This window comes from Cricetulus griseus, chromosome X (genome assembly GCF_003668045.3).
Source record: "Cricetulus griseus strain 17A/GY chromosome X, alternate assembly CriGri-PICRH-1.0, whole genome shotgun sequence".
Classification (NCBI taxonomy): domain Eukaryota; kingdom Metazoa; phylum Chordata; class Mammalia; order Rodentia; family Cricetidae; genus Cricetulus; species Cricetulus griseus.
This window is the reverse complement of record NC_048604.1, coordinates 28,406,136-28,431,695: the sequence shown is the minus strand read 5'-3', so window position 1 is coordinate 28,431,695 and position 25,560 is coordinate 28,406,136. Positions and strand designations below refer to the sequence as shown.

Genomic DNA, 25,560 nt, shown 5'->3' with positions numbered 1-25,560 from the left:
GTTTAATTCTCTGACTCTTTGAGAAGAATTGTCATTTAATTCCTTTCTAGATATAATAGGGAAGCCAGATGGGATGCTTTTTTAGCAATTAGAACATATCCATCAATATATCTGTATACCTGGAGGCACAGAGCCAGGGAAGAAAGTAGGGACACAGAGAGGAACATTTTTCATGCCTAGTCTCACACCGGAAACTGGAAACTTCAATAATTTCACCAAGGAAATCACAGGAGACTATTTTTGAGCTGTCCTTAAGGAAAGCAGGCCAAACGGACAATGAGAAAGTGCTCAGGAAGGACAAGACAGATGTGTTTTTTTTATTTTTTATTTTTATTTTTTATTTTGTGAGGGCGCAGTAGCCAGTTCCTTTTATTCTTTGGAAGGAGAAACTACCACCACCAACACCAAAGCCCCATCTGGCCAGTGACTCTGCAATGACAGTACACATTTTGAAGCCCATCAATCATCTGAAGCTTCCAACCCATCTCCTTATTCTGCTCCCTGGCTCCCTGTGTTGGTCCTAGTCTCTAGCCTGAGGGAGTAGACAAGTCTGTGTCCTTGGTATCTGTTTTTAGTCATTACTGGCAGAGGTAGGTTCTTCCTGGGACTTCACTCTTGGGAAGGGGTGGGAGTAGTGACATTTTGTTCCTAGTCCACTGTTCCATACTGCCAGCCCATCTTTGCTTAGCTGTTGTGGTGGAATACATCTTTAACTTCTTTCTGGTGTTTGGTGAATGATAAGCCTGAATTTGAAGAATTCTGCCATAATCCACCCAGGCCACTGTAGCAAAATACTGTAGATTGAGTTGTTTATAAACAACAGAAATTTATTGCTCACAGTTCTGAAGGCTGGGAATTCCAAGATAAAGTCATTATCATGGTTACTGTCTGCAGAGAGCTAACATCTTCTTGCTATGATGCCACATGGAAGAAGAAGAGAAGGAAATCTCTGGAGCCTCTTTTGTAAGGACACTAATTTTATTGATTGCTCATGAACTGACCACCTTTTTTATAATTTATTTAACTTTATTTTATGTGCATTGGTGTGAAGGTATCAGATCCCCTGGAACTGGACAGTTGTGAGCTGCCATGTGGGTGCTGGGAATTGAACTCAGGTCCTCTGGAAGAGCAGTCAGTGCTCTTAACCTCTGAGCCATCTCTCCAGCCTGAACTGACCACCTTCTGAAGACTCCTACTTATGGATATCATCACGTTGAGGATTACATTTGAACATAAGAATTTGGAATGGATGCAAATAGTTTATAGGAGGTTCCTAGGGAGATGGGTTATTTATCTTTCTTTTAACCTTCTGTCTTTTTCGTTTCCTCTTCCATTCTTCATTTCCTCTCCCTCCTTTCATGCATTCTTTTCCTTCTTTTTCTTTATTCTTCCAAGTTTATTGGGAGCTCTTCTTCAAGTCAAGATTATGGTGGGTGCTGATTTATTGGTACCTCAGATGCCTCGCCTGCTTCATGTCTTCTATCTGGAGTAAAGAAATTTTCTTTTGCCTGTGGGCATTAGCCTTTGGCTGCTTTTCAGGTGGCCGTTCTTTGGAGTCCTGTTTTTCTGAGGGGGGTGATATAACGAGTGAAGCAAATGCTCATAAGGCCCTAGAGTGCCCGAGGACTCTATATGCTAATAACTAGGGCTTTGCTTGGGGACACCCAGAGCCTGCCCAGATTCATGGCTCTCCAAGGAGACTGTTGGGATCTGACTCGATAGTGCAATGGTGACCCCATGCTAATAATGCTTAGAGGGGAGGAGTTACATTAACAATTCTCATTTACTTTTTATGCTAACAAAATGTTTTAGCTAGCTTTGGTCATCCTTTATCTATCATGAAACGGAGTCTCAGAGAGCTAACTTGTTTAAAACTACACAACTAGCAAATGGGAGGAGGGGGGTCTCTCTAATTAAGCCTGGCTGTTTCCAGAGCCTGCGTTCTCCCTACCTCACTTTCTCTCTCTCTTTCCAGTGAAAACTCTCTCTATACTGTTCAAGTTGGCTTTGAGCTCACAGTCCCCCTGCCTTAGCACCACGACCTTTCATTTTATTATTTTTTTAGACAGGAGTATCTCTGCATAACCCTGGCTGTCCTGTCCTGGAACTCACTGTGTAAACAACACTGACCTCAAGCTCACAGGGGTCTACCTGCCTTTGCCTTCCAAGTGCTGAGATTAAAGCCATGTGTGACCACGTCCAGCTGAGCCTGTGTTCTTTACCAGGTTAGGTTAGGTCAATTTGATTGTTAATAAAGAAAGGATTAAAAGCCTCAGAACACCAAATACAACTTTTCTTGCTGCTGACTTTAGACATTAAGAAGCTTTTTAATTTAATTTTAATGAATTTTTAAATTAGAGCATTGTGAACATTTACTGTGTGTGTGTGTGCGCACATGTGACATGGAGCTTGTGTAGAGGACAAATTTTGGGTGTTGGTTCTATGGTTTGAACCTAGGACTTCAGACTTGGTTGGAGATGCATTACCACTGGGCCATCTCCTCTGCCTAAGGTATTTGTTAAAGGAAAAAAAACCTAAGTTTTGAATTCTACTTAATTTTTATAAAAGTTTCTATGATCATATCATTTTTCGAGATATTGCTCACCCCATGAATTACGTCTTTGTGGACAGGGACTGGGCAACTCATTATTGAGTTCTGGCACATGTAACTGGGACTCTGGGAAAGAAAGGAATCCTTGCCAGTTGAGTGAGAAGTACATGTCACTATGTTCTGGTCAACAGAGTCATAGGAAGTTCAGATGCTATTACAGCTGGTAGCCAATGTAGGAGAAAGACTTTGACACAAAGTTCTTTTTGTTTGCCAGAGGCTTTCCTGATGAAACCAAGTCTGGACAGTGTTTCTTTTCTTGACTGAGCAAGGAGCTTGGCATGTGGGCATCTGGCTTCCAACAGATGCCTGCAGCCCACTAGTAGAGGGTGCCAGTCAGAACTCTCCTGTGAATGCAATAATTACCAACTCATTATTGAAATGGGCTTGGGAAGAAAATTTGTTTAAAGGGTTATATCCTGGGCATTTGTGCTATTCAAGTGTTATTAAAACCTAGTTGCTATTTTCCAAATTAGGTAAATGTTAGAGGAAATGAAATGTAAACAAAGGTTAATTTCAATTCTCTGGCATTTGATTTACATTAGCTCTAAGTTATATTATATTCCTTTAAAAGCCCAACTCTAAAAGTAAACATACAGATTGATTTTTCTTTTGATATCAATAATGAACCTTTAAACTCATGACTCAGAAACAAAGCATGGATGTGGATTTTGTTTGCTTCTACTTGTCTAAACGACAGTGTCTTGAATGCATTTTTTGAGTGGAAAACAATTACTGAACAGATCCTTCCATGCAGGGCTGGACATAGTTATTAAGGAGGCTACAAAAAGCTGTCAGTGGTGGCTACTTCAGCAAATTCCTCCATTTTCCCATTCCCATTTATATTTAGCTTGCTCCCCTAAACTATTCAATCTCCCTTCCCTGTGGTAGCATGCCGGATAGTTGCCTAATTCTTCTCTCTTTCAAGAACTTAACACCTGGCCAAATGCCCCACAACAGAGCCTTCTACTTGGCTTCTTGGCCTCCTGCCACCATTCTCTTCCTTTCCTTATGAACTGGACCTGACTCCTTACTGCTTCTCCTGATTTGGTACGTATTCTACACGTATTCAAACCTTGTTATAACCTATATTGTACCAGAGACAACAGTAAGTGCCTGATAAAAGAATAGATTTGAGGAATTCTGGTGATTAAATGGCATTTTCTTTATTACTCCTAAGTTTTTTTGGTATAAAAATTTCAAATATATCAAAAAATTACAGAAAGTAAATAATACATGACCCAGTTTTAATAGTTATCAACATACAGCTATTATTCTCTAATTCATATGATGGGGGATGTCCTTCTGTATGCTGTGAATATGTATATGTGTTTCTCTTATTGGTTGATGAATAAAGCTGTTTCAGCCAATGGGCAAGCAGGATTTAGCCAGGCTGGCAATCTGAACAGGGATAGAGAAAGGCAATAGATGGAGTTGGAGAGTTGCTGTGTAGCCTCCAGGGAGACAGGATGCCCAGACATTACCAGTAAGTGAAGGCCACATGGAGATATACAGATTAATAGAAATGGGTTAATAATTAAGAAAGCGCTAGTCAGAAGGAAGCCTAAGCCAATGGCCAAACAATTAGAAATAGATGTTAAGTCTCAGAGTGCTTATTTCATAGCAGTTTCGGGGACCCAATTGGGTGGAGAGAAACCAGTCCAGTGGGACTGAGACTAGACAGAGAAAATCTCCCAATATTCATGTGTCTCCTACTTCCTTTAAGTGACTGGAATTCAAACCAACAAGTGCATTATGGGTGCCATGGCCTGAACATTTGTTCTCTCTTTCCCACAATTCATATGCTGAAACCTTATCACTAATGTGGTGGCATTAGGAAGTTAGGCTTCTGGAAGATGGGTAGTGCTCTAATAAAAGAGCCCCCCCCCCGCAGTGTTCTAGATTGCTTCTTATAGTACCACTTGAGGATCCATGCAGAACACTCCATCTAGTACAGGAAATGAGCTTTCCTCAGATACAAAATCTCCTACCTTGATCTTGCACTACCTGGAATCCAGACAAGTAAGAAATGAATTTCTTGAGCCGGGTATTGATGGTGCACGCCTTTAAAGCACTCGGGGGGGGGGGGGCAGAGGCAGGCGGATCAATGTGAGTTCAAGACCAGCCTGGTTTACAAGAGTTAGATCCAGGACAGCCTTCAAAGCCATGGAGAAACCCTGTCTCAAATCCCTCCCCCCAAAGAAACACACAGAGAAAAAGGTCCAAGAGAAATGCATTTCTTTTTCTTTTCTTTTCTTTCTTTCTTTCTTTTTTTAAATTTACAAGCCACCTTTATGGAATCTTGTTATAGTAAGTGCTACATAGTTCAGTGGCAGAGAACAGGCTAAAAATAGGCTAACATGCTTACAGTCTTTAAGTTCAGTCCCCAGCTCCATACACAAAAGGGACACATTTACAGTATCTTTCCATAGAATGTCCCTAGTGACTTAGGATTTCTAGTTAGGCTCATTTCCTATTTTTTTAATCACTTCCCAGTGATGCCACTGTACATACTAAACCCACGAAGGAATGAACCCACAATTTAGGCCAGAGCCATCAAGTTCAAATGAACTCCTTCCCTCCCTTCCTCCCACCTCCCTCCCATCTCCCTTCCTTTCCTCCCTTCTTCCTTCCTTTCTTTCTTCTTTCCATTCTTTTTCTTCTTTTCTTTCTGCCTTTTTTTCAAGACAGGGTCTCCATATAGCTAGGTCCAAAATTGAGATCTTTCTCTTTTTTGTTAATTACTCGTGTTTTATTTAATATTACTGTGGTTTCCTTCATAATTTTATTCCCTCAAATTGGAAACACACTGAACATATTATTTGTTATCTTCTTTCTTCATTTAACAATATGCCTTGAACATCTTTCCAGTCATTAAATACTTTTAGGGAGCACAGCCATTATTGATGTCTCTATGGTATTCAGTTGAATGTCTGAAGTGTAATTAGCTTAGCCCAATATCTATTGTTAAACATTTCAGATGTTTCTAATATTTCACTATAATAAACAATGCTGAGATGAACACCCTGTACATGCATTCCAAAATTGAGACCTTTCATTTCCCACCTTCTGAGTGTTGGCTCCCACATATGTTACCATATCTGGCTTCCAATCATTTTTCTTTTTTATTAATTAAAAGTTTCCATTTATTTATGTCCTGACCACAGTTCCAATCAATTTTCTATGACTGTATCTATCAGTTGAGGACCAAATCTTCAACATATGAGCCTTTTGGATTGGCATTTCATATCCAACTATAACAGGTTTTATAATCTTTTATGGGAGCAAACAGCTTTATTTTCCCTACTCTCTAACTGATGCTTATTATTTTCTTCTATAACTAATATGAACAATGGATGACAATAAACATGTTTTAATTAATCAAATTGCAGAAGTTACAGAGTAGTGGTTCTTTTTTTTGGTTCTCAAGACAGGGTTTCTCTGTGTAACTGGCTGTCCTGGAACTTGCTCTGTAGACCAGGCTGGTGGAATTAAAGGTGTGCACCACCAGAGCAGTGGTTTTTAACTTATGGGTCACAACCCTTTTGAGCATTGAACAACCCTTTGACAGGGGTTTCATATCAGATATCCTGCATATCAGATGTTTATATTGGGATTCAGAATAGTAGCAAAATGACAGTTATGAAGTAGCAACAAAAATAACTTTATGGTTGGGGTGTCACTACAACATGAGGAACTGTATTAAAGGGTCCCAGCATTAGGGAGGTTGAGAACCACTTACCTAGGGTGACTGTAAGAGGTTCTAAATACCCTCTATGTTAATCAGGAACTTTTTTCTTTGTTGTTGCTGGGGATAGAATCTAGGGCCTCATGCATGCCAGACAAGTATTCTCCTACTGAGCTACATGACTCTTACCACTGTTTTCAAATTACAGTAGTTATGAGAGTCCCCAGTAGATATTGCTACTTATAGTGTTAATGAGGAAACACATGTTACTATATCACCTGTAAAATAGTTTCATAGTTCTATAGAAATACTGTTTGTCTTTGTAGTCCATTATGCTTTCTTTTGTGCGTTTAAAATATTTTGTGAAGATGGATTAAAAATAGTTGCAGCATAAGAATGAAAGTCTGAGCTGGGTGGTGGTGGCACACGCCTTTAATCCCAGCACTTGGGAGGCGAGAGGCAGGTGGATCTCTGAGTTCGAGGCTAGCTTGGTCTACAAAGTGAGTTCCCAGACAGCCAGGGCTGTTACACAGAGAAACCCTGTCTCAAAATATCAAAACTAAAACCAAAAAAAAAAAAAAAGAAAGAAAGAAAAAGAAAAAAGAAAGCGGGTCTGAGTTCAAATGCCTAGTGCTCATATAAAAGCTGAATGTGGGCATGCATATGCTTGCTACTGGGGAACAGAGACAGGAGGATCACAGGGATTTGCTGTCCACCAGCCTAGCTCCAGTTCCAGTGAGAGACCCTGTCTCAAAAGAATAAAGTGGAGGATGATAGAGCAGGACAGCTGTGTTAATTATATGATAAATCACCGTGACCAAGACCAAAGGCAATGTAAGGAAGAGACAGCTTATTTTGATTTGTGGTCCTAAGGGGAGAGTCCACAATGGAAGATGAGGTGTGGTGGAAGGAGCAGGAAGCTGAGGATTGCATGTTCACCCACTTGCAGAGAGTGACTTGGATGTAGTGTGAAAGCATAGCCCCTCAGAGCCCATCAGCAATGCTGTATTTCCTCCAGCAAGGCTTCACCTCCTAAAGGTTTACAATTTACTCATATGGCATCACCAACCAAGGACCAAGAGTTCAAATACCCGAGCCAAGTGGGGGATATTTCTTACTTTTATTTTTAAACTCCTATCTATCTATCTATCTATCTATCTATCTATCTATCTATCTATCTATCTATTTTTGAGACAGCATCTCTATATGTAGTCCTGGCTGCCCTGAACTCATTACATACACTAGGCTGGCCTCAAACTTGTAGAGATCCTCCTACCTCTGCCCTCCAAATGCTGGGATCAAAATGTTCACAACCATGCCCAGGCTAATATTTCTTGTTCAAACCTCCATAACACCCAGTGTCCTCTGGCATTTGCAAGCTCTAGGGCACTCACACCCCCAAACACATATGTGCACACACCACACAGCCATATATTACAGACACGCAAACATTTATTTTTTCTATTTTGTTTGCCCTTTTGACAGAGTCTTCCTATATAGCTCAGGCTAGCTTGGAATTTGAGATCCTACTGCTTCAGAGTCTTGAAAGACTAAGAACAAGAATGCACCACTGTGGTGGTTTAGAACATTCTGTAGTGGGAGTTCGTTTCTGCCAATAGTTTCAGAGTCTTAGGTTTAGAACCCTCTTGTTTAGACAAAAATGGCGAAGTGTAGTGGGAGTTTCAGTGTGGCTTCAGTGTGTGGACATGATCCCTTGTAAGGAAGAGTAGGGGTCATGTGTGCGTGCGCTCTGTTTCTGTATCAGTCTCTGTCTCTCTGTCTCTCTCTTCTTTCTCCTTCCCCGCCTTTCCTCCCCCTGCCTCTCTCTCCCCTCTCCACCCTCTCCCCTCTCCTTTCTTCCCCCTCCTCTCTCTCTGAGACCTGACCGTCATCCTTCATGGCAGCATCCTGTGCCTCCAAGGGCAGTAGACCATGGCAGCACTTTACCTTTCAGTGTGTGAGTGTCCCCTAAATAAATATTTACTTTTCTTTTACTCGGGCATTCGTGGACTTCCTTAATCCGCCCTTCAATATTCTTTAAAGAAACACACACATTTCATTAAGATGTCTTAGGGACTGTGATTTTAAAATATTTAGAAGTCCAGATCTTGGGCTGGAAACATGGCTCAGTGGTTAAGAACACTAGCTGGTCTTCAGAGGTCCTGAGTTCAATTCCCAGGAATCACATGGTGGCTCACAAACATCTATAATAAGATCTGGTGCCCTCTTTAAGCCTGCAGGGAGACATGTAGACAGAACACTGTTTACACAATAAACAAATAAATCTTTACATGTCCAGATCTAGACATATTTGTTGATAATACATCTGAATTTGTTATTCTAAGTTTGAATAGTCTCTCTACCTCCACTATTGTTTAGGGCTTGCCTTCTGCCTCGTGTACTGAGTTCACTCACTCTCTCTCTCTCTGGGTTCTATCTGCCAGGCTTCCGGCTTTCTAGGGCTTGTTTCTTTAACTTCCTGCCAGAACAGGATCCCAGGAAAACTTTGCTCACAAAGCCAGAAACCAGATTAGGCTAATTAGCACCTACTAGCTGTGGTACTGCCTGATGAATGACTTTAATATAGTCCTTCTCTACTACTCCAGTAATTCTCACAACCCTGTTGGATTCATATTATGATTGATTTTAGCCCCTGAGTGTTGGTTACATAGTTTATCCCTGGCTCTTGTGGAGTTTTGTACACACAGCCCTACTCCTGGTGCTATAAAAGAGGGAGCAGGTTGAATTTCATCGCACCCCACATTTTCTTCAATCAATGGATCTCTTGCTTCTTTCTTCCTTAAAAATAGTCTCAGCCTTTACCACCTTCATGCCAAAAGACAATTCCGTTCCTTTGGGGCCCAGACCTCTTCTAGGTAGCAGTAGCTAAGTCTAATGCGGGTCCTGTACCATATGTTTAAGCATGAGCTGTAGAAGCTGGCCACAGTTTGAATGGGTGACCCAGTCATGTTGTAAGTCTCCTCTACTACAGGTTTTCTCTCTTTGCCTTAGTGATAGTCGGCTATTCCTATTTGATGTTCATGGTACCACTCTTATCTTTAGCCCAGTGGCCTGACCTAAACAAGTTATACATGGGCTTGCTCACTGGAGATGGAGCAGCTGCAGGAGGCACCAGCACCCAAGGAGCATCTCTGTTTCATGTAATCATGTTTCTAGTTTCCTATATCTGCTTTCCAGTTGCTGTTAAAAAAGTTACTCTTATTTATTAAGAGTTTGTGCTTATGACAGAGCACCCTGTAGGTTCTTGTATTATGTCTGAAGGATTGTCTTGTTTCTATAATTTACAAAGGAGAAAACACCAACATACCCTGCTTCTTCCCTTCTTAGACTAAGAGCTCCTGTCAGTCTCTCAAGTAATCTCTCTCCTTAAAAGGAAGTGTTCTTAAAATATTACTAATAATGGTTTATAATGTCAAAATACCTTAAACTTTCAGGCCTTTAAATGTTTTTGTTTTTTTGAGGCAGGGTTTCCCTGTGTGGTTTTGGAGCCTGTTCTGGGACTTGCTTTGTAGAGCAGGCTGGCCTCGAACTCGTAGAGATCCGTCTGCCTCTGCCTCTCGAGAGCTGGTATTAAAGGCATTCACCACCACCACCTGGCCACCTCTGATTCTTAACAGTCTCTCTGCTTCCTCTTCCACATAATTCCCCCAGCCCTGAGGGAAAGGTTTCGTTTTCTTACCAGTGTCTTTCTTAAGGTAGACTTTGAAAATTTGGTTAAGTCTCATTAGCCACCATTTTTCTTTCTTTTTAAAATAAATGTGTTTGTTTATTTTCCATTCTGGCTGCAGTTTCCCCTCCCTCCTCTCTTTGCAGTCCCTCCCTCATAACCCCCTGTGTTCCCACCCACCCAATCCACCCCTCCTCCATTTCTGTTGGGGAAGGGAAGGTCTCCCATGAGTATCAACAAGACTTGGAATATCAAGTTGCAGTAAGACTAAGCACCTCTCCATGTATTAAGGCTGGGCAAGGTGACCCAGTATGAGGAGTAGGGTCCAAAGAGCCAGCAAAAGAGTCAGAGGCAGCTCCTGCTCCCACTGTTAGGAGTCCCACAAGAACACCAAGCTATACAATTGTCACATATATGCAAAGGGCCTAGGTCAGATCCATGCAGGCTTCTATTTTTTCTTTTAATTCCTCTGTGTATGTGTGTACATACGTGTGTGTGTGTGTGTGTGTGTGTGTGTGTGTGTGTGTGTGTGTGTAGGCCAGGACTTGATGTAGTTGCTTTCTACCTTACATTTTGAGACAAGGTATCCATCACAAAGCAAAACCACAGCAAACCAAACATAGACAGTGCTTGCCTGCATAGACAAGGTCTTAAATTGCCAGGCATGCAAGAAACCCGACAATAAGCTCATTACATATATGTGATTTTCTTTCCAAATTCTCTTGGGTTCCTAGTCTTTATGCCTAGTTTGACACATCTATTAATTACTGTTGTTTTTAATAGAAAATCTTAAAATCATGTACTGTCCTCCGACCTCATGCTTCTCTTTCGATTTTAAAAACCCTTTTTATTTGTTTCATTTTTTCATACACATTTTAAATTAGCTTGCCATCTCTACAAAATGGCCTGCCGAGATTTTGATTGGAATTGTGTTGAAAGCATAGATTAATTTGAAAAGAAGTGGTAAAGCAACAAATTGAATTTTTCCATTCATGAAGTAGCATATATCTCCATTTATTAAGATCCCTTTACCTTTAGCATCAGCAGTAGTGAGAGGGGATACATTTTTGTATTATTTTGAAGCAATCTAAAATATTGTGGATCATTTATACTTATACATATGATTTGACATCTCATGAAGAATACTAAAACTGTACCACAGTACTTGTGTGTTTGTGTGGTATACTCATGCATCTATCCATGTGTGTTTATGTGAACATGCAGAGGCCAAAGGAGGATGCTGTATGCCTTCTTTTACTTGTCTTAATTCTTTCAGAACAACTTTCCCACTGAACTTGAAGCTTCTCATTTTCAGCTAGGCTGGATGACTAGAAAGGTCCCAGGACTCTCCTGTCTCTGCCTACCAACGTTCTGGGGCTCCACATGTATGTGAAAGCACAAGCGTGGTAAGGATCTGAAATGAAACCACCAGGCTTGCATAGCAAGTGCTCAAACCCACGGAACCATCTCTGTAGCAAGTGTATCACATTCTTTATTTTTCTCTTTTTTAATTTAATTTTTCATTGTACGTACCAACCCCAGTTCCCCCTCCCTCCCCTTCTCCTGACACCCACTCCCCCCATCCCCATCCACTCCTCAGAGTGGGTAAAACCTTCCTTGGGAAGTCAAAAAATCTGGCATACCAAGTTGAGGCAGGACCAAGCCCCTTTCCCCTGTATCAAGGCTGAGCAAGGTAACCCTCCATAGGGAATGGGCTCCAAAAAGCCAGTTCATGCATCCGGGATAGGCCCAGGTCCCACAATCAGGGGTCTCCCAACAGATCAAGTCATATAACTGTCATCCACATGCAGAGGGCCGAGTTCACTCCTATGCAGTTTCCTCAGCTCCCACTAGCTCAGGTCAGCGCTCTCTGTGGTTTTCCCATCATGGTCATGACCTCCTTTGCTCATATGATCTCTCCTCCCTCTCTTCAACTAAACTCCAGGAGCTCAGCCCAGTGCTTGGCTGTGGGTCACTGCAGCTGCTTCAATCAGTTACTGGATGTAGATTCTATGATGACAATTAGGGGAGTCACTAATCTGATCACAGGAGATGGCCAGTTCAGGCACCCTCTCCACCATTGCTAGGCATCTTAGCTGGGGTCATCCTTGTGTATTCCTGGGAGTTTTTCTAGCACAACGTTCTCCCTAACCCCTCAATGGCTCCCTCTATCAAGATATCTCTTTCTCTTTCATTGTTCTCCTCCCCCAACTCCGTTTTCTCGATCCCTCATTTTTTCATCTCCTCCATTCTACCCCCTCCAAGTTTACCCAGGAGATTTTTTTTTTTTTTGGTTTTTCGAGACAGGGTTTTACTTTGTAGGCTGTCCTGGAACTTGCTCTTGTAGACCAGGTTGGTCTTGAACTCACAGAGATCAATCTGCCTCTACCTCCCGAGTGCTGGGATTAAAGGTGTGTGCCACCAACGCCCGGCTACCCCAGAGATCTTAACTAACAGAATTCTCAACAGAAGAAACTCAAATGGCCAAAAGACATTTAAGGAAGCGCTCAACATCCTTAGCAATGAGGGAAATGCAAATCAAACTGACTCTGACATACCATCTTACACCTGTCAGAATGGCTAAGATCAAAAACACTGATGACAGCTTTGTTGAAGAGGATGTGTCATAACGGGAACACACGACCACTGTTCCGGGAGTGCAAACTTGTACAGCCACTTCAGAAATCAGTATGGTGGTTTCTCAGAGGACGCACACTCATATTACAAGGACATTTGCTCAACTATGTTATAGCAGCATTATTTGTAATAGCCAGATCCTGGAAATAAACTAGATGCCCCTCAACCAAAGAATGGATACAGAAAATGTGGTACATTTATACAATGGAGTATTACTCAGCAGTAAAAAAAAATGACATAATGAAATTTGCAGGCAAATGGATGGAACTAGAAAAAAACATCCTGAGTGAGGTAAACCAAACCCAGAAAGACAAACATGGTATGTACTCACTCATAAGTAGATATTACTCATAAGTGGATTTTAGACATAAAGCAAAGGATATCAGGCTACAATCCACAACCCCAGGGAAACTAGGTAAAAAGGGGGATCCTAAGAGGGACACACATGGAGGGCCACAGGAAGGGAAAACAGTGTACCACATTCTTATGTGAAAATTACTAGCATATCTTTTTTTTTTCTTTTTAAATCCTGGACTTCCTTTTAAAAGGTTAGTTTTTATTTATGTGTATGTATATGTGACTTTGAGAGAGAGAGACAGAGAGAATGCTATGTGTGTAGATGTCGCATACAGGGGCTTAGAAAAGGGTGTGAGATACCTTGGAGTTGCAGTTACAGTTGTAATCCACCTGCTATCCTGATGTGGGTGCTTGGACCTGAACATTCCTGTCCATTGATCGAGCAGAAAGAGCTCTTAACTGGCAAGTCAGGTCTCCAGCCCAGTAGTATATATTTAATGCAATGAAACCTGTACAAATTTTCTATGCCATTTTTTGTGTATTTGAGTGTTTGGATCAAGATGCTAATAAAGGTCTTATGTTGTATTTGTATTTTTTACAGTTTATGTGTTGATGAAAATAGGTGGATTTTCCACCAGGTTTTCAATGTGGATGTTGCTGAAAGCATCATCATAATATTGAATATATTTTCCTGTCTGTTGTATTTCCTGTAAATTAGTGGCTGGCTCTAAATGCTTACTCGAGTATGTGTTCAAGTTTTTAACAGTCTCGATGATTAAATACTTGGATTAAGTTATACAAGAAATAGTACCACAAAATGGCCCTCTCTACATTTAATCAATTCTAGTATTATAATCAGTATCGAGGAAGTCTGTATATTAATATATACAGAAACATACAAGAATTATTACCTATCCACTTTTCATATTAATCATTTGTCATTCTTGGACAGTAGTGCTCAGTTTATTGAACCTGTGGTCACTTTTCACCCTCTCATCTTGATTGAATGATGGAATGACGTAAGTTCACATTCAACAAACAAACAATTCTTTGCAAAAAATGTTACAGGTTGTGTCAAGTTTTATATCATGTCAAGTTTTATCAACTTGACACAAATTTGAGTCTTCTGGGAAGAAGGAACTGCACCTGAGGAATTGCCTTCATCAGAATGGACTGTGGACATGTCTGTGGTGCATTTTCTTTATTAATTGATGTAGGAGGCCCAGCATACTGTTTGTACTGTCACATCTGGGCTGGTGGCTCCGAGTTCTTCATGGAAGCAGGCTCAGCAAGACATGAAGGGGAAGCCAGTAGGCAGAACTTCTCCATGGCTTCTCCTTCAGTTCCTGTGTCTGGATTTGTGTCTTGAGTTCCTGATCTGACTTGCCTCAAGTGATGAACTGTGAGTTCAAGTGTAATCTAAAATATCACCCCACCCCATTGTGTTTGGTCAGTGTTTTGTCAAAGCAATAAAGAAGCAAACCATTACATAAGATATTTTACATAATTTACAACTAAACATTATAAAACTGCTTTAAACTACTCTTAAAATGTTTTTATTCAGTGCTAAAAAGGTGGTTCAGTGGTTAAGAGCACATATTACAGCCAAGTGTGGTAGCACAGTTGGAAGGCAGAAGCAGGCAGATCTCTGTGAGTTCGAGGCCAGCCTGGTCTACAGAGTGAGTTTTGGGACAGCCTCCAAAGCAATACAGAGAACCCTGCCTTGAAAAAAAACCTAAACAAACAAAATGAATACATATTGCTCTTGCATTGGACTTCAGTTCAGTTCCCAGCACCCATACTGTAGTGCTATGTAATGTAAGTAAAGCCTTTATGTCCAGGTTTAAGTGAAATGTATAGTAAGGCGTTTGTGTCTGGCTTTGAGAGAAATGTTTCAGCAAAGCCTTTTCAATGTTTGAGTTAATCATAGAGGCTGAGAAATTATTTTGACACGGTTTAAACCTTGAAGAAATGTCTCTCTGGAGAGTCTGCACTTGGTGCTACATGAGAGCTTGCAGCTGGGCCGATCTTGGTCCTCAGACACTCCTGGCAGACCTGGAACTCTTACACTTGATTATGACTAGCCAAAAAGGGGACTGAGATTTGTGTGGGTTGTCTGCTCTCATGGGCAGCAAGAGCAAGATTACTTTGGCAGTTGGAACCTTTCCCAGCCCTTATTAACCTTGCAAATGTTTGAATAAAGTAACTAGATTGAGCTAACTGGGTGTCAGTCTTTTTGAAGAAGGCTGAACTCTTCTGCTCTTTCAGAAAATGAAGGCTTAGCCTCTTGGTGAGCGTCTCCCTATAATCAACATCAAATAATACCATATCAGGTAGCTCACAACTGCCTGTAACTCACCAGAGAACCTAATACTCTGGTCTTCAGGCACACACACACACACACACACACACACACACACACACACACACACACACACACACACACACCACATACACCACACATACATGCACCACACATAGTTTAAAGATTTATTAGCATCTATGAATTACAGAGACTGAGTTTTATTATGATGTGCTCACATGTGTATTGTGTCTATAATGCACTTTCATTACATTCAACTCTGGTTGCCCTCTCATATCCCCCTTCTACCCTGTTGACACCTTTCCTTTTCCCACTCTCCCTGCTATTTTCATGCCTTATGTTTTTGATGAACCATGACTTTAATTAGGGATCCTTACAAAAGCATGGGTGAGAGGTTATTGCAAGAACATGGATGACTTACCAGTAGCTACTTCACTAAAGACAACTTCCAACACCTAACAACCATTAGCTGCCTATAGATCCCCATGTAGCCTGCAGGGCCACAAGAACCTCTTTACCCGGACATCACTCTATGAAGTGACCTTATTTTCAGCTCTAGCTAGTGTTAGTGTAAGCTCTTCATAACATATTGAGCAGACTAACTAACAGAACATTTTTTTTGGGGGGGATGACAGAGACTCTTTTATCACAGATGACTCACAGGTTAAAAATCTTCAAATAAAATCACCAGGTATGTTTCATCAGCCTCCAAAGGACACCACAGCTAAACTCTGGAATCTAAAATCCACTTTGAAGTCTTTCTTAGGGTTTCTTATATTTCCACATCAAAGTCCATCACTGAAGGAAGTCTGGGCATGAACTCAAACAGGACAAGAACTTGGAGGCAGGAGCTGATGCAGAGGCCATGGAGGGGTACTGCTTACTGGCTGGCTCCTCATGGCTTGCTCAACCTGCTTTCTTATAGAACCCAGGACCACCAGCTCAAGAATAGCACCTCCCACAATGAGCTGGGCCCTACCCCACATCAATCACTAATTTAGAAAATGCACCAAGCCGGGCATTGGTGGCTCATGCTTTTAATCTCAGCACTCGGGAGGCAGAGGCAGGTGATCTCTTCGAGTTTGAGGCAGGCCTGGTCTACAGAGCAAGTTCCAGGACAACCTCCAAAGTCACACAGGGAAACCCTGTCTTGAAAAAACAGAAAAAAAAAAAAAAACAGAAAATGCACCATAGGCAAGCTAACAGGCCAATCTGGTGAGAACATTTTCTCAATTGTAGTTCCCTCTTTCAAAGTGACTCCAGCTTGTGTCAAGTTGAAATAAGAGTAACAAGCACAAAGTCCTATATACTTTTTCTCATTTGCTTCTGGGAAGGGAGCTTCTGGATTAAAAGCTCCATTGTTTTCCAGACTATAAGACAAGGCTTTAAAAACGGCAGATAGCTTTAACAAGCAGTTAATTTGGTATACCCTCCATCTGGTGGGTTTGTGAGCAAGATGATTGAAATAATTCATTTTCATCGTGTGTGTGTGTGTGTGTGTGTGTGTGTGTGTGTGTGTGTGTGTGTGTGTGTGTGTTTATCTTCGTGCATATGGAGGCCAGAGGATAACCTTGTTTGCCATTATTCAGTAGCCATTATCTTGTTGGTTTTGAAACAGGGTCTATCATTGGCCTGGTGCTATATTGGCTGATTGGTGTGCTCCAGCGATCTACCTGTCTGTATCTCCCAACATTAGGACTACAAGTTTTCATTACCATGCTCTAAAAAAACATGCATTCTGGGAACTGAATTAAGGTCTCCATGCTTACATGGCAAATAATTTTCTGACTGAGCCACCTCCCTAGGCCTCACACAAATACATTTGCTGTTTTATTCTGGCTCCAAGAGAGTACATTTTTGTTTTGATGTGTGACTTTATCCCATTGAGAAATGAGATCTTCACTTCTAGTTTTAAGAACTTGCCCAGTAGAGAAGACATGGAACTGTCATTCATAAGTCTAGGCTGTGCTGCTGCTATTGCTTTAGATCATAGGAAACTGGGTCAAATCAGGCTAAGATAGAACACATGATCTTCAGCTCTCCAGGTGTGGGCCTAGAACCAAACTTCTAGAAATTAAAGCACTTACTCACAGGCCTAGGAGAGCCATTCTGGAAGAAAGCATCTGACTAGAGACATATTGATATCCAGGGACAGACTGTGAATAAGCATTGCCCAAGGTACTTACAAGATGAAGGGTACATTTAACTCTGTGGTATCAGTCTGGGAACCTACGTTAACAGTCTATTATTGGCTCACAGTGATGGATCTTAGTATTAAGTGTTTATTCCTTTCTAGGCTAGATATTTTATTTTTCAAAAGTCATTTTATTTTTTTTAAAGTGTTTGGGTGTATGGCATGTGTGTGTGTCATGGCTCATGTATGGAGGTGAGAAAACAAGCTACAGGAATTTGTTCTCTCCTTCAGCCACATGGGACCTGAGGATCGAACTCAGGTAGTCAAGCTTGGAGGAAAGCATTTTTAGCCTCTGAGCTCTCTTGCCTTCCCAAGACTAGAGACTCTCTCCTCTGTTAAATAGAGAGAGGCTTGGGTTGGAGAGAGAGCTCAACAATTAAGAGCACTTGCCGCTCTTCAAGAGGATCTGGGTTTGGTTCCCAGGATCTATGTGGCAGATGGCAACTGTCTAACTCCTGTTCCAGGGGATCTGATACTCTCTTATGTCCTCCATGGGTATCAGGCATGCAAGTGGCTCATAGACATACAGGCAAAACATAAAACAAAACATAAAATCAAGCAGAGGCTGGAGTTGAATAAAGCCAGGTTTGCAAAATATGCAGGGGCCTCATGGGCTTCTCTCCTTCACATTAGCATGCCTATTGTTGTCCTTATTTCACTCATGTTTAGGCAGTCATGTTGGTGAGGCTTTATGGGTATAGCTTCTGACATTCCTAGGAGACACAATCTCTGAGCAAACTCCCCATTCTTTTGGCTCTTACAATCCTTCTGTCCCCTCTTCCACAATGATCCCTTTGCCTTAGGTGCAGGAATGGATTCATTCACAAAAGAGGCCATGAATTTGAAAGAGCGCAAGGAGTTCTATACAGGATGGTTTAGACAGAGAGAAGAAAAGAAGAAATTATATAATGATATTATAATCTCCAAATTAAAAAAAATAATAAAGAGAATAGAAAGCCAAAGAAAAATGCAGAGGAGGAAGTTAGGAAGTTCTGTGTATAATTTCTTTGGTAATACTTCTGTGAAGCATTAAGTAGACCAGCTGGCATATTGAAATGTAGGCTTCCTTATGCTACTTTCCTCCATTTCTGGACAGCTTGCTGTTTTGTCATTAGCAATAGGTTAATTGGTTGTAAATGTTTGCTTGACTGGGCCACGATTTAAACTTGCTTCCAGTAAAACATCTTGGTAAGGTCAGAAGCCTGCAATGGGTAGTTGGTTACAAAATAAGAATTAGATAGAAAAGGGATCCATCTCTATTAATCTCCACTTAGGCAGTGATTAGACTTGTGAAGACAGCTAAAATCTTAATTGCTCAGTGTCTTCAGGAAGTCAATTCTTTTAATCTTCTCTCAGTAGTTAGCTATTAATTAACTGGGAATAAAGAGGAGAATAATTGGATATGGATTCGCTCAGCTATCCTGTGCCTTGTGAAATCAATATTCTTGGTTATTAAGGAGTTCTTGGATGAAAGGAAGTAGGGATGAAGGGATATACTCTAAAAAGAGACTACTCACTGGGGGTAATACCTGGTTCAGAACAAGAAAATGAATAATAAGGACTTAAGGTATCTTTTTGTATCTCCCAAAATGCCCAGCCATGTTTTCCCCAGGGCTTTAGCACACATGTCTCCATGCCAAACTTACCTAGCTATGGATGGCACTCATATAATGATTGAGTGAGGGTTTGCAGTGAGATCTGCCAGACTTTGCATGATTTACTTTATATTTCAGCTTGCTCAACTGTAAGTGGCAATGCAAGCAATGATTGCTACACAGTTGTTTAGAGAAGTGTGTGAGATGAATACACAGATAGCATCCAGAGTATGCAGTCTGAAAATAAGAGGTATTCTACATTGAATACTGTTGCCTTTCATGTTGTCCCAGACCAGGAACATTCTGTGATGAGAAATCCCAACTATTCTGACTTTTGAGGCATACTTTCCCCTATAAGGTTATTACCAATGAAGTCTTGCTGAAGCCTAGAGAACTTTAATGGGGCAGACTGTTTATGGCAAGCTCACATCTACATTTCCAATATGGCTTCATGGGTTTTAAGTATGGACATACTGAGTTATGTCGATCTGGACTGGGATCTAAGCTATACTGCTTTCTGGTTTTATGTTTTTGGGAAAATTATTTAACTGTTCTATGACTTTAATTTGGCATCCATAAAATAAGGACAGTATCATATTATTATCTTGTGGGATTGTTGGGAAGATGAACTAATGCATATATAGTATTGACATTAATTGCTGACACAGGATAAATACAAAAAAGAGTAGCCATAATATTGTTAATACTATCATTCCTACCCTGGATTTCCTTCTTAGAGAGATAACAAATATCAAACATTCATGTGATAAATTACATAAGCTGAGAACAAATGGTTTAAGTGTCTTCCATATGTGACCTAGATGCACATTACCAGGGCAATTAGCTGTCACCCAGATATGATTTCTAATCTGTGCCAGTCCAAATAATAGCCCCTTCAAAAGTTTTGACATTGTTTCAACTGAAAGATTATATCTAGTTTTCTATTCTTGAATCTATGTTCTGTGAATATGCTTGACCCACACAATGTGATAGTATATGTCATTTTCTGGGCTTATGTTACTTAGGAGACCAGTGGCTTCAGCTTCCTGTCTCTGGGCATGTTGTGTTTTTAGTAAAGTCAGCCTATTGAGAGTTCTCTGTAGAAAACATCTCAGGTTCCTGATACTTCACAGCAACTTTGTAAATGAAAATATTTCATTGGGGATGGCTTACTGTTCAGAGGTTTAATCCATTATCATCATGGCAGAAAGCATGGTGGTGTGCAGGCAGACATGGTGTTGGAGAAGTAGCTGCGGGTTTTGCATTCAGATCAGCAGGCAGCAGGAAGAGAATGCCATGCTAGAAATGGCTTGAGCATCTGAAACCCCAAAGCCTGTCCCCCAGTTACACACCTCCTCCAACAATGCCAAACCTACACTTCCCAATGGTGTCACTCCCTATGAGCCTATGGGGTTAGTTTCATTCAAACTACCACAGACAATATTCCATGCACTACCAGCTATATCATGTAAATGGCTGCTGGTTTTATGAATGTGCAAGAATGAATGACCTTTGGCTGAATTAAGGAATAATCCTTGGTTATTGTGCATAATGCTTTTATTGAAAAAAAGCAAAAAAAAAAAAAAACTCCACAAAAAGAAAACAAAAAGACCCCAAACAAGTCACCCACACAAAATAGTTTTGAGCAAACATTTGGAATGTATTAAACTAAATATTGATTCCCTTCCTGCCAAGTCCATTCTTCCCCACATCCCATAGCTCAGAAAGATCTAATGATCTGTCAAGTTACTTAGCTTACAAAAATGTGGGAGTATCCATGGATCCTCCCTTTCCCTGGCTCCTCAATCTAGTTCATGAAAACAGTTCTGTTGGCTGTCCTTTTAAAATGTCCCTTACATTGGTCTTTTCTCCATCATCACTCTTCCTATTCTAGTCCAAACTATTCTCCCACCGTGGGCACCAACTTTCTGCTTCCTTAGATTCTTTTCCAAGATGCCGTTCACTTTCCAGGTCATTCTGTTGTTGCCATCTTTTCTGAGCTCCCAGACCCTCATGGCAGTCCTCACTGAAGCCCGGGGACCCAATGGTCCTCGTGTGCTACACATTGAGCCTCTCACTGCTAAGATCTCATTTCACTCTGCGCTTGAATGAAATGACACTCTATAGGCACGGTGTTTAGATTTATGAGAATCCGTCAAGGAAGTAAGTGATGTAACCTGGAAAGGGGTGTCAACTCCTTGAGATATAAACCTTGACTGATGGAACTCAAGAGGTGTGAGGGAGTCAGGCAGATAAAATTCTCTTACTTTTCCCCTTCACATACTAAAGTGTGTGTGTGTGTGTGTGTGTGTGTGTGTGTGTGTGTGTGTGTGTGTGTTTCCCCTTTAAATTGGTCTAGAAAAAAATCCATGTACATCCCTGGCTTCTGACAAGTAGTTTTGAAAAGTAATAGCCCGTGAGACCATGCACTGTCTCACTGTTTTACAGCTTTCCTTTCCCCACCAACCCTATTTCCTTTCCTTTATCATTGTCTTGGGTTTGTACACCACGATTATGAATACTTGATTATTGACTCAGGTTCTGCTTTGTAAGGGAATCTTGCTGAGACATTTGAAATTAGAATTTGTTCTTTAAAATATTATTACACACATATGCATACTTACGTGTGTATGCCATAGTGTTCGTATGGAGTGCAGAGTATAACTTTTAGAAACGGGTTCTCCCTTCCCATCGTGGGTTCCAGGCATCAAACTCAGGTCATCAGGCTTTGTGCACCAAGTGTTTTACCTGCAGAACCATCTTACCAGTCAAGAATTAGTTCTTGAATCAAATGGTCAGGATGGGGTTTTAGGTCTGTATTGTTCAGCTGTCCTAATCCCCTTCCTATGAGGAATATTACAGTTACTTGAGCTTTTACCCATGGTGTGTGCTATTTTGAAGATATGATATATAGGTGGAGCACAAGAGATGGACAAGTTATGTTGCTATCACACCTACTTGGCATACAAACAATGCTCTTCATAAGGATTTTAGAATCTAGTATTTGACTGAAGTAGAATCTCTGCTTTTATGATAATCTTAAAGGAGACCTTGACCATGAAGAACTGCAGAGCAGATTGCAGTAAAAATCAGGCTCAGGATCTGATGATAGGCGTGGTTCAGATATGAAAATGACCAAGTGCACATACTACAGTATTGCCAGGTCCACTATGTCAACATCAGAGAGGGAAATATTGGAACACAGAGATCTATGCTGTGATTTAGGAGGATGAATCAAATTCCTTAACTTTTCTTGCTGTAAGACTAGCCCTTTTCCTTTTCCAGAGAATAACTTTCTTTTTCATAAGCATTGCATAATGATTGCACTTTAAGTAAGTGCCTTCTTAGATTGCGTTTCTCAAGTTCCATCTCACTATCCTCATTGCCTTCAAGTAAATAAGAGTCAGATCTTGAAAATTATTTGGTGCTTATCAGTAGGGAGAATTGAGAACCTCTTTGCATTATTTCCACAAAAGAACTAGGCATATAAAAATGAGTGCTGTATGACTCCACTAATATGATTTCCAAGATTCAGGCAGTGCAAATCCATGTAGAGAAAAACCAGAAAGAGTTCGCCTCTGGATTAACAAGAGATTAACTGGAAGAAAACATGAATGTACTTTTGGGGGGGATGATCGAAAGTTGCAATTACTACTCTAGCATAGGTCTTGGGTTAGAGTTCCTGCACCTGCATGGTGGTTCAGAATGTCTATAATTCCAGCTCTAGGGGAATTGGCCTCTCTGGGCACCTGCATGAATGTGGTACACACATATGCAGACAAAATTAATATACAACAAATAAATAAATAAATAAATATCAAAAGACCACAAATTCTCCATATTTTGTATGCCAATTATATGTCAATAAAAAGTTAAAGGGTAGTTTATATGAGGAGGGCATGCTTACCACCTATTTCAGCATTATTTTAACTCTACACAAAATATCATATTAACTCATTATATTGATGAATATATCCGCTTTGAGAATTTTTATAGTTTCAGAAGCCTGGGGTAGAACATTTACTCCAAGTCTATAATACTATACTTTGCACCCCTGACCACTGAAAAAGTACTGTTTTGTTATTTGCAAGTTTGTATAGAATACAAACTCTAATGAGAATATTGACTCATTTTGATCTTCTTTTGGTAACTAGATGGATGCTAGTTTCAGTGGAGGCCAGGGGCATGGGGATTTCTGCAGCCAGTCTCTAGACCATCTTACAATGAGATTTTTGTACATTTATTTTCAGGCAACCCCTTAGGCAAATCACAGTGTAGATCTCTTAGGCTCTGGAACAGGGCTGGACAAGCGTTGTTGGCAGAAAACCATTCTCTTTAGAATACCATGTGATGTGCTAATAGAGACTGAGTGCCAGGTTACTCCTCAGTGTATTGGCTAACTATTGCTGAGTTACAATGTTGCCATAAACATACCTATTTAAATCAACAAATAGTGCTTCTCTATGTTTCAGGAATCTGATCTTGGCTCAGGAAGGTCCTCTGCACAGGGTCTTGCAAGGATGCAGTCAAGGCTTTGGCCAGGGTGCATTCCTTTACGGAGCTTGGGCTCCTCTTCAAAACTCACATGCTTGTTGACAGAATTCAGTGTTACACAGCTTTAGGGCTTGTTGATCATGGGCCTGGCTTGGCCTAAGATTGCTCACAGTTCCTTGCCAAGTGACCTTCTCACAGGCATACATCATCAAGAGCCAGCTAGAGAGGCTCTTATTCCAGTATGCTAGGGCGGAATCTCTTCATTAAACTTTATTAGTATACTTATTAGGGCATATTATTGGTTCTCTATCTTTCCATGTGATCCTATGCAGCTTCCCATATGACAATCGTGACAATGTGACAATGATTTCATCTCCTTGGCTGTCATCTCTTGTCTGGTAGTTTCAGACCCCACTTATACTTCAGAGGAGGGAATTATATAAGGGTGGGCCTCATTAGGGTTTGCTTTAGGATGTGGCCGTCAGAGGTACCATGGAACTAAGCATAACGAACTGCTTACAACAAACTGGGTAGTACATATCCCACCTAGTTGTGATACTGGGGACGAACAATAGTATCCTTTCATGGTACTCAGAGGACTGGGCTTAGGCGGGTCCAGCAGACAAGACTAAAATGTAGGAGCAGGTGGCCTAGACATACACTGTTTGTTTTTATTAATTACTGTCTCCTTCCTTTCAATTCATTCCTATTTTGCATCATACTGGAAGTCTAGTACTGTCAAATGCCAGTGAAAGGAGGAACTCAAGACTAATTTACAGATGGATCAGCAGAAAGATTGGCACCATGGATTGGCACAATGGATTGCTGCCCCAGTGGGTGGGTTTCCCTTCACTGATGCTCATCTATTATATGCTACCAACCTGCCAGTGGCCCTTGATATCCCATCATATCTTGAGTGGAGCAGAAAGCTATGTTGTGCCAATTCAATTACTTGGGTCTTTTATATCATCAAGAGAGCATTAATTGTTCAGAATTGGTTATATATTCTGTGAAAGGATTTACCTTCTCTGCCAGGATCTGCCATCTTCGTGCCAGCTATCATAGCTTTACAGAGTGCTTAATAGCATAGAACAGGCTGTTGAAAGCTCAGCTATGGTGCCAGAAGGGCATACAACCCTGTAGGGTTGAGTCCTACATACTAAATGCCAGGGTATGGTGTATAATTAATTATCCTATGATGAAAATATGGTGTTTCATGTCTAATAAAGTCTCGTGCCCTATGACGTTTATAGTCATTGATGGCTTCTATACAGCAGTGCTCCCATAAAATTGTAATGGAGTTGAAAATGTCCTGTTACCTAGTGGTGCTGTAGTCATCGTAATATTGTTACTCACCACGTTGCATGTTTGTTGTACTCTCATGTGACTGACTGCTGTGCCAGTCAGATAAAAGTATACTATATAAATTATAGATAGCACATAATACTTGATAGTGAAAAGACTTTCTGGTTTATGTATTTACTTCAAATCATTTTAGAGTTCACACACAATTATAATCAAATAAGCTATTAAATAGTGTGCTGGGTGAGTCCAGAAGCAGCTTTGTTTGAATTAGGGTTTCTATTGTTGTCATGAAACATCGTGACCAACAGCAACTTGGGGAGGAACGGGTTTATTTCAGCTTATACTTCCAGGTAAACAGCCCATCACTGAGGGAAGTCAGGGTAGGCACTCAAACAGTGCAGGAACCTGGAGGCAGGAGCTGATTCAGAAGCCATGGAGGGGAGGGCCTAGGCCCTGCCCCAGATGATATGACAGACTTTGGAGATCCCTCATGGCGGGCCTCACCTTCCCTGGGGAGCAGAGAAGGGATGGGGTGGGGAGTTGGGGGTAGGGGAGGAGGGGAGGGAGAGGGATCTGGGATTGTCATGTGAAGAATTCTTGTTTCTAATTTAAATTAAAAAATAGAAAAAAAGAAGCCACGGAGGAGTGCTGCTTATTGGATTGCTCCCCGTGGCTTGCTTAGACTGCTTTATATAGAACCCAGGTTCATCAGCCCAGGGATGCCACCACCC

General features: G+C 41.0%; 1 long non-coding RNA gene across 1 annotated transcript; it reads right to left on the bottom strand.

The window, feature by feature from the left end:
• Nucleotides 1-2,605: 2,605 nt before the first annotated feature.
• On the bottom strand, nucleotides 2,606-25,204 carry LOC113837817. Its single transcript, XR_003488524.2, has 2 exons — nucleotides 21,655-25,204; nucleotides 2,606-2,955 (listed from the first exon to the last, which is right to left on the bottom strand). It is a non-coding gene; the product is annotated as an uncharacterized LOC113837817 (long non-coding RNA).
• Between the last annotated feature and the right edge of the window lie 356 nt (nucleotides 25,205-25,560).